Raw genomic sequence first — 10,132 nt, 5'->3', positions numbered from 1 at the left:
GCAGGAATTCTTGGCTGTGTGAGATATTAACCCTTTGAGTTAAGGAACTCATTATTCAGAGCTGGAAGTACCAACTAAGGCAAACCTCAGGAAGGCACAATGAGAAGATGATTAGCTCACAGTGGGTATCCAAACTATTAATATTTTCCCAAGAGTTACCAAGTTCTTCAGACGTGTCACTTACATTTTTAAGGCAGGAATATTACATGATGTCAGAGTTTTTCTGTAGGCAAGTTCATTTTTCTCTCTGACCTCTGGTACCCTGTTCAAAAGTACATTTGAGTATTTAAACTAATGAATGTTGATTTTATAAGCACTTCATCTAAAAAGAGAGAATCAGGCTGGGAATGTAGCCTCTGTATCAGAAAAAGTGGGACCTCTGACTCAGGAACAATGTTCCAGTTAATGATAGCAAGTATTTGCCCTACAATTAAAAAGCTACAGCTCATCTAGGACACTAAACACAGGGGCCAGCAGGTGGAGTAGTGGTTAAGACTCCCATGTGGCCAACTGTAGTTCAAATTCCAGACCCAGTGACATGAAACTCACAGTAGGCGTATGTGCATACGTGTCCAAAATCACGAGAGGAGAACGGAAGAGAAGGGATTGTGATGTGGCCATCCTCCTTGGGGGTGATTTATTGCTTTCTGCCTCTCTGTCTTTCTGGTGAGCACACATACCCTATAACAAAAATCTCTCAAAAAATTAAATAAATAAATAAAAAGTCAGTATCCCTTAGAAGTATTAGTTTTTGTTTGTTTGTTTGTTTTGTTTTGTTTTGTTTTAAACCGTCAAATACTATTCAGGGGATGAAAAGCAAAAATATTGGTGAGAGGAAAAGCATTCTTATAGGAGCTGGTGAGTGGTGCATGGTGATTAAGGGCACTGGACTCCCACATGGCCAACCGTGGTTTGTGTCCCAGACCTGGTGGCTTGCTTTATCTCTCTCTCTCTGGTCAATTTGAAATAAATCAATACAGTTAAATAAAATAATCCTTTTTTAACAAGGCATTCTTATAGACATTTCACAAATCAAATTGTTCTTAAAATTGTTTTAACATCATACAGGAATTTGTCCTTATTCTCATTAGCTTATTCTAGAAACTCTTGTTTGTTAAGCATCTTCTCTGTGCCAGACACAGTCCTAGTTGTCACTGCCCATACATAGACTACATGAATCCATCTGGGCCATTTGGACAAGGGAGTACGGTCTAACACACTAGCATTTTTTTCATAATACTTATTAGACTAATAATGTTCACAAGTTATTTAATTTAAAAGTATTTGTTATTCTGAGTCATGACTCTATGAAAGCAAGAACCTTTCTTGTCTTGTTCATCAATAAGATAACACCCAACACCTAGAATGGTAATCAACATATGAGCAAAATTGAATGAAAGAATGCTGAATTAATTAATAAATGAACACCTAACCATAGTTCAAAATAGAGTAGTAGAAATTTTGTCATGAAATTATCCACTAAATACTGAGATTCAAAGTTAAGCACCATATCTATTAGGGCAAGAGTGTCTTTAAAATTTCCACCAAATATTTATGTTACATATATATAAATAGATTTGATCAGATTGAGATACCCACTCTTACCCCATATGCCAAACTATTGGGTCACTGGAAAAGTCAAAATGCATTTTTTCATAGAAAAATATGTCATGACTTTTCCGACAACTTAATATTACAAAATTAAGGTTTTGAACGTTGGCCTCCAAAATGTCTCATAGGGTGAAGGGGTAATATGTAATATGTAGCGCTTAATTACTGCCCCAACCTGCACCTACCTGCGGAAATTTTCAGTCATCATCACCATCCTTCCTAACAACAGGCAGAGGGAGTGATCTTGGTTTGTATTTACAGATGACAGAGCCGAAGGTATTTCAAGCCATGTGTGAGTCCAGACCACAAGATCAATGGTGCCCTGCAGAGCGTTCCACAGGCACAGTGTGAGTGACTTAGTCTGATCCTCGCCTGGTGGGGAATCCTTTTGCTGTGAGCATTCCTAGTTGTGTGTTCACTCTTGGACAGTTTGACATTATCTCTCTAGTGTGAGCCACCCCACTTCTGATGGCAACATGCCAGCGTACACTCCTGTGGCTACCCAGAAAATGAGCTTTTCCTGGTTGCCTCTGGTGGTGTCTCGCAGCAGCCCCACTGCTTGTGATCAACAGCTTTAGCTCACCTTCCCACTGCTTCTTTAGCATCTGTCTTCATCAGTTCTCAAACTCACAGTTCAGCAGTCCTTGGTGGCGATGGGCTTGACTTTGATGCCAGTTGGCTTGTGGAGTAGGAACTCAGTGCTGATGACCCTTTCTTGTCATTTGAGGTTATGTGCACTTGTTACTGACAAAATGAACACAAGAGGTCTTCAACTGGGGTGTGTTTCTGGAAGTGCCTCTGCAGGGCTAAATCCACTAAAGAATTTTAGGGTGATTCCATTTGCTGGGAGTCAGAAGTTTGGTACCCTGTGCATCAATTCATCGTTTGAAAGAGTCTCATTAATTCTGAATTGCCTATAGATATTCTGAATATATGCTACTTCTCTGCTGCATACAAAGAACATGTATTTCCTTTGGTTTTGAGATGAATGTGTTGTGTAGAATAAACGAATAATCCATTATCACAGATTGGTTCTTCTCTTTCTGGAGATGAGTTAGTATGTTTTGATGGTTATTGAATTTTCAAAGTTAACAGCCTGGGCCAGCTGGTGGCATAGTAGTTAAGGCGGATGGATACTACATTGCTGAAATTACGAACTGCATGGATTGGTACTGGACCTGGTGACTTGGGAAACATGCCAGGCATGTGTGCATGTGTATCCAAAATTCTGAGAGAAGAATGGAGGAGAGATTGAGCATGGTCCTCCCCAGGGGAAATGCTTTCTCACTTTCCTTCTCTCTCTCTCTCTCTCTCTCTCTCTCTGGTGAGTGCGCACCTCCGATAGCACATTTTAAAAAAGGGTGGGACCAGCAGTTAGCATAATGGCTATGTTGCTGGACTCCCATGTAGTTGACCGTGGCTCCCGCCCCAGACCAGGTGGCTTACAACTCACGCCGGGCGCGTGTGCGCGCGTGCCCAAGATCCCAAGAGGAGAACAGAGGAGAAGGGATTGTGGCGTGGCCATTCCCTCTGGGGGGTGATTTCTCTCTTTCTGTCTCTCTGTCTCTCTCTGTCTGGTGAGCGCACGCGCCCTGTAGCAAAAAAAGAAAAAAATCTTTCCAAAAAACAAAAAGTAGAAAAAGGAAATTGACAACCTAATGACATGAAAGATTGTTTGATGAATTTTCCAGCGGCATTTCTGTTCTTCGTTATATTCCCTAGAAAAGTCAACTAATAGTACACTTCACCTTGTAGTTCCACTTTGGTATCAGACTTAGGGACTACTCTAAGCCTAAGTTGAAACACAATAGCACTAATAGCCAGACTCCAGCGATACTGGTTGCAGCTATATGATTGTTTCAACGAAAATCTTCATTTTATAATTCCTGATAAGCATGTGTTGATTAAAGCTATTTTCAGCCATAATGAATAACAGATAATGATTATCATCTGACAGTACCATCTTCGGTTTTATTTAGTTATTCCTTTTTCAAAAATATATTTTATACGTTTTATCACAATATATTACTTAGCTTGTCAAATGAATTTACCCAACATGAATACACCGCACATCAGTCTAGTTGAGGATGCTATACATGTTATCATCAACAGATAACAATACATTTCTGTGTCCCATAAATATCTTGCTCTCTGTTTTTCTCCTTAATTTTTTTTTTCACACTCTCCCTCTTCTCCCACTCTATCCCATACTGTCTCCAATAACTATAACCATTTTCCAAGCTTCTATATCCTCTAATCTTTCAGTTTCCACCACAGGGTGTAGACAGTCAGTATATATTAAGTGGAATATACAAAGTCTCTGTTTCATAGCTTGGCTTGCTCACTTTGAATATAAAGTTTAGGCCTACATCTTTTTTTTTGTTTTTTAGAAAATTTTACATAATTCACAAAATTATTATTATGTTTTTTGGAGAGGTTTTTGCTATAGGGCACATGTGCTCACCAGAAAGACAGAGAGAGACAGAGAGACAGAAAGCGAGAAATCACTCCCCAAAGAGGATGGCCATGCCACAATCCCTTCTCCTCCATTCTCTTCTCGGGATCTCAGGCATGCATGCACACGTGCCTGGAGTGAGTTTAAGCCACCAGTCCAGGACTCGAACCATGATCGACTACATGGCAGTCTAGAGACATAACCATTACACTAATTGCTGATCCCCCCCAAAATTCTTTATTTTACCTAATTCAATGAAGTGGATTAAGTATGTAGTTGTTCAGTGGCTGACAGATGTAGTTGTTTTGTCAGTAATGATGTGTTCAGCTTGGATAATTGCAAGTATTTAGCTCAAATGCCAGCTTTTGATTTATTTTAATGAGTCATGCCATCTCTTTAGTATCAAACTATTAACATAGGTGAAATTGTGATAAAGCTAAACACATAGTATTTAAATCTACTTAAAGTTTTTCCTTTGACCTGGTAGTGAAGGTCCTACTTATATTGGCCAGGTCTCTTTTGGTTTTAAAACTAGTGGCTATTCATTTCATCTGCCTTCATTTAATGAAATCTACAGAGTGACAGATGCCCTCTTATACACTGTGCTATTGTCTACAGTATGCTAAGTGTGAAAATTAAATGGTTATTCTTTAACATACTGGTACAATTTTTCCCCTACTAGTGAGCTAAATGCTTAATAAAAAGCTATATGTGTTTTCAAATCTGTTTATGTCAGTTGTAGTATTATAATTATATAATTTAATGTTAGATCTCTTTATTGATACAATATTGTGAACAGAAAAAGTTTTTAGGGGTATTTTAGTTCAATGAAATACTAGAGGAAGCTTGGTAAGGGAAAAATGAATAAAACGAAATTGCTCAGGAATGAGGTATGGATACGACAACTATGAATTGGGAAATGATTCCATTAATTTGGAAGAATGGTCTACCTAGGTTCTCTATAATTAACTTAAAGTGGTCATTTTATTTTGAAGTTTAAACTAGAAATTATTATTATTGCATTTTGGCTGTGGCTTATAAAAGAGTAAGTGGAAATTCTAGTTAGTAGATATACAAAATTTGAAAAATATGTATACATTATTATACTTTAAGTGAAAATAAAGGGTTTGGAATATCCATAACGTTTATGATTTTCTACTTGAAATAAATCATTTTTGGATTAATCAACCATCGATTGGTCTAGATCCTTCTGGAAAATAGGTTTATATGGTACAAAGAACTGACGTAGGATAACAGCTTTATTGGAAAAATACTGAGTCACTTATTGAGTCCAAGAATGAGCCAAACAAGACTTTGAAAAGGAAAGAAAGTAGCATGGCTCTGGGAGGCTCCGAAGCTAGGGTGTAGACTATTCTCATTTCACCTCTGCTAATGTTGAGCCCAGGTGCATCTCTAGCTGAATTTCTAGATTTTAAGTTTCCGAGAAAGGGAAGCTGAGACTACCAGCTTGAATTAGCTATCTTTGAATCAAATCACCCATCTTGAGTAATCAGCTGGCCTCATTTTACAGTCGTGATCCCAGAAGTCACTTTTGGAAAAGAGGAATCATTGTGAATCATGTACCTTCCCTGAAGGAGTTATATTAGGCCTTTAAAATGGATTATTGGGGAATTAAATTAAAAACAAAGAAAGGAGTTTAGTGATCAATATATAAGTAGGATGAAGAATTTTATCCACCAGAATTTGGGGAAGCTACTCCCAGAGCTCAGAGAGGTCAGAGTGGCATATCAGCGTATAGTTCCTGAAGACAGGAGAGACAGGGAAGATAACGTATAGATGAAGAGGCGCTTTTGGAAAGCTTAAATATGAGGAGCAAAGGTCTAGATAAAGGGCAGGAAGAAGAAAGCAAAAACGAAGGAGAGAAAGAGAGGCATAAGGAGAGATGTCTTGGCATCCATCCTGTGTATGTACAGGACACTGAGACACTTAAAAAATCATTTGCTGGGTGAGCACTGCATAAATTCAGCACTCCCATTTTAAGAAAGCTAAACAAATGTCTACATTAATTTTGAAGGATTTGGTTGCTGGAGTAGGCAAACACAAGCAGAGCTTATTAAGACAGCTGATAATTATTCATGCTTCAATAGTCGTAATACAGCGCATTGATTAGAATATTTGAGATTTAGCATTGCTTCTCTACTCAGACTTTTGTGAGGAAAAGAGATAAAACCAAACCCATTTGTTCCATTCAGGGCAAAGGAAAGAATTAGAAACTCCAATTCAAGTCTTTGTTTTCCAAACTATCAGTCTCTAGACTAGAAGTTCTATGTCTCATTTTCCTGACTTGTAATATATTTAAAAATCTGAACATACACAACTGTGGCAGTATAAAACTAAACATTATTCCAGTGTGAAGTTATGAGTGCTTTAAATTATTCATATACTTTTTTTAAAAAAAGAATTATTTCTTTAATTACATTTATTATTATTATTATTGCTATTGTTATTTTTTAATTTGACAAGACAGAGAGAGAGAGAGGGAGAGAGAGAAAGGGAAAGTGAGAAAGCAAGCTGTTAGGTCTGGGACTCGAACTGTGGTCAGCCACGAGGGAATATAGTGCCTTTAATCACCATACCACCTGCCAGGCCCTTATTCATATACTTTTAATCATTATCACCCTTATACTCCCAGAGAGGCAGAGAGAGAATAAAACAAATGCTAATAAATGTTATTAATAAAGAGCTATTATCCTTTCTGGACCATTTACTCTCTTCTCCTTTATTTCTTTTGGAAGATTACAAGAATCACTTTTTTTTCCCCCTTCAGCTTCTTCAACACATTTAGATCTTTTGGAGCTCCTTTTTATGCACTCCCATATTATATAGCACACTAGTTTTTCTCTCCTTTCTTAACCCTGGACAAATGCACAGGGTTTTTTTAGTTTGGGGCTTTCCTGACAAAGGCAACTTGGAAATAAACACTAAGAATAAGGATAATTTACAAAGGAGAAGTTACCAAATCTCAAGATCCATTGACCCATTTTCAGGACATTAGGTCCTGGACTAAATGAAAGTCCACTGCCTTCCCATTATCTTCTCCCTAACTTTAGAAAGCCTTGCGTGTGTAATTATACCTTTAGTATTTTTTTTATCTTCCTTATTGGTTTGGATCTCTTAAAGGTTTCAGTCAAAGTTCTCTAGTTCTTGAAGAAATACCCCTGCTTGCTCCCCTCTGTCTGTCCATTGCCATTTGCATCTCCGGTATAGAACCCTTTCTTTACAGAGAATGATCTGAAAAACCCACTGGGACAAAACTAAGATGTCCCAGCGCACTCAGAGTCAAGAGCATTTGTAAATTAAGAACATTTTTAGCAGGTACCTACAATTGTAATAGCCTCTTGTTTTTTTCAAGGGGAAAAAAAAATCTTAGATCATTTCTCATAGATGTAATTTGGATCTCCAGATAAAGAAAATCACTTATGAATTGGTTTATACTGCACTCTATATTGCAGGAAGATTATAGCTTTCCATAAACAACTTGCAAAATGACATCCAACATTAATTATTTCTTTTGAGAGAGATTCCCATGGAATGCTTGTAGTTTTGAAATAGTACTCATTGTCTACTGAACTACTTAAAAGAAATCAGAAGTAATTATGCACATGTTTTCTTAAAAGAAGAAAAAGTCAGCTTTTAATCTGTTCATGTTCCCTCTGTGAGACTATGTTCCAACTGAGAAATGGGACAAAACAGGAAATACTTTATGACTTTTTATGTGAATGGGGGACTATAACCATCACTTCTGTTAAGCATAGAATTTCTCAAGTTTTGTTAGCCTTTCATCCCTTCTTGATGAGTCATTTCTCAACTTTCATCATACACAGTTATACAAATGGGTATTAACAGAAGAAAAATCACATGAATTAAGAAACACAAGTGCTTTAAGCATTACTATGAGAAGTAATATTTCAACATTATCCTTCTCATCCTTTGCATATAAAAAGGCAACACTTACTTGTGCTGGGGAAAATAATATATATCCTTATGTCAAAGTATTGAAAATCATTTTATATATATATATGTGTGTGTGTGTGTGTGTGTGTGTGTGTATGTATATATATATATATAAAAAATAAAGTGATTTTTTTGGTAAATGTTGTTTTTAAATATTACATGTGTGAATGGTATTTAAAGACCATTTACTTAATTCCTCAATAGTAGTTCCTTTCATACAATGTAGAGCTTTTGACTCACAATCATTAAAGTACTTTCAAGTAATATAGTTCTATACAAGAGGCAGCATTACAACTTCTAGTGTGTATTTACACCCCATATGTACTACTTTCTGCATTTTATAATTTTTTGTTATTTTTTAAAATCATGTCCAACACAATGGAATCTCCAAATATCACAAACTATGAGGTTCACATGCTCTCTGAGAGAATCGTTTTGAATTTTTGAATAATCAAAAATGAAATCAGTCTTTATTTGTGCAAGTTCCTAGTGTGCTATGAATGCAACGTGATCTGGGTATTCGCTTATCAAAGGAATGCACTAAAATGTTGCAGAAAGGGCCATCAGGCGAGATGAACTCCATTCTATTACTGCACTTTCCTTTGCCTATGAATTCCATATTCTTCTCTCTTCTTCTTCTCTTATTAATGGACTTTAACCATAAGATAAAAGTCTTCAGTCTAGTGTTTAGAAAAAATAGTAGAAGTTCAACATGAATCAGGCTTCATTTTATAGAAGATACGCTGTTCAATGAAAAGTCTGCATTTGATGTTTTGCATCTTACTGGGAAAACGAACTCACTGGAGCATTTCCTTATTCGATGATTATTTCATTTTCTTATGTAGTCTCTTGTTAAAAATTAATTTAACTGGGGCCAGCAGGTAGCATGGTGGTTAAGGGCCCTGGTTTCCCACATGGTTGACCGTGGTTGGAATCTCGGATCTGGCAGCTTGCTTTCTCACTTTCCCTCTCTCTCTCTCACTCTGTCCCTCTCTGGCCAAATTAAAATAAATAAATAAAGTTAAATAAAATAACTCTTTAAAAATTAATTTAACAGACAATGATGGAGTTCCTATATGTTTCTAAGATAGTCCTTTAAAATGACTGCTTCCAGTTTTCTCCCCTTTGCTTGGTCTTGTACTTTGTTCTTGTATTACTCTGCCCAAGATTCAACATCCCAATGAAGAGGATCCAATTAGCCAAGCTCAAGGGAAGAGCTGTCATGTGGTGGTGAGTGGAATATTTTGGAAAAGATGGGAATTGCAGGAAACCTCAGTTTTCTTAAGGGTAAGGTAGTAACCCACATTTATTTCCCAAAGACTGCACACAGTCGGGAAAAGGCAGTCCTTACAGATTAGGTGAAGTTTGGCAAGGAAAGAGGCATAGATAACTGGCTCTGTCACAGGGAGGTCTTCAGGAGGCAGGTGGAAATACGACATAGCCTTGAAGAAGTATGGGGTTCAGATTGGCATAGAAAAAGAGCCAGAGCATTTCAGGGATGCATCTTTTTGAATTACTAATGTCCTATTGTTCATTTTCTACAGTCTATTGAAAGAATCAGTGACGAATCAAACAAGCACAGAGAAAATAGCATTATGACCTATGAAGAGTGCTTTGAGTAAGTAAAGCCACTTTAAACGTGTTCCTAGATCGCTCTGTCTTTACCTGGATTTTCACTTGGTCATTACAAGCCTTATTGTGAAATACTAACATATGTACAACTTTTCACCTTCTTCACAAGGGAATTGAGACTACTGTGAGTTTATTAATGACTCTGATGCCCTCACAGGGAGGTTCAAAGTACTGCAAATAAGGAATGTGAGAAAACGATTTGCCCTAATCATTTTTCAATTCAGGTTTCAGTTGTGCCTTTTACTTATTATGTTACCTTGAGCAAATATTTTAAATTCTGAGTCTTCCACTCCACACACAAATATGTAATATTTATATCATTGATTTTTTATTGTTTGATATTGCATATAATAGATTTAAAAATTACATGTAGAACTAACTATATTGCCAATTGTATCTTTTATATTAAACAGAAGAAGAGAAATAAGCGCACTCTGGGACAAAAAAATCCCAAATTTG

The 10,132-nt window shown here is 36.8% G+C and overlaps 1 long non-coding RNA gene across 1 annotated transcript in view; it reads left to right on the top strand.

The window, feature by feature from the left end:
• Window positions 1-9,629, top strand: part of LOC102475959 (uncharacterized) — a 29,250-nt gene extending 19,621 nt beyond the window's left edge. Inside the window, exon 3 of the long non-coding RNA XR_335699.1 lies at window positions 9,586-9,629. This is a non-coding gene — a long non-coding RNA (uncharacterized LOC102475959). The remainder of the gene's footprint in view (window positions 1-9,585) is intronic.
• Window positions 9,630-10,132: the final 503 nt, after the last annotated feature.

The sequence above is a fragment of the Tupaia chinensis genome, unplaced genomic scaffold (genome assembly GCF_000334495.1).
Source record: "Tupaia chinensis unplaced genomic scaffold, TupChi_1.0 Scaffold000498_1, whole genome shotgun sequence".
Classification (NCBI taxonomy): Eukaryota; Metazoa; Chordata; class Mammalia; order Scandentia; family Tupaiidae; genus Tupaia; species Tupaia belangeri.
Note: the sequence above shows the minus strand (reverse complement) of the source record. Positions and strands in the feature narration are given on the sequence as shown.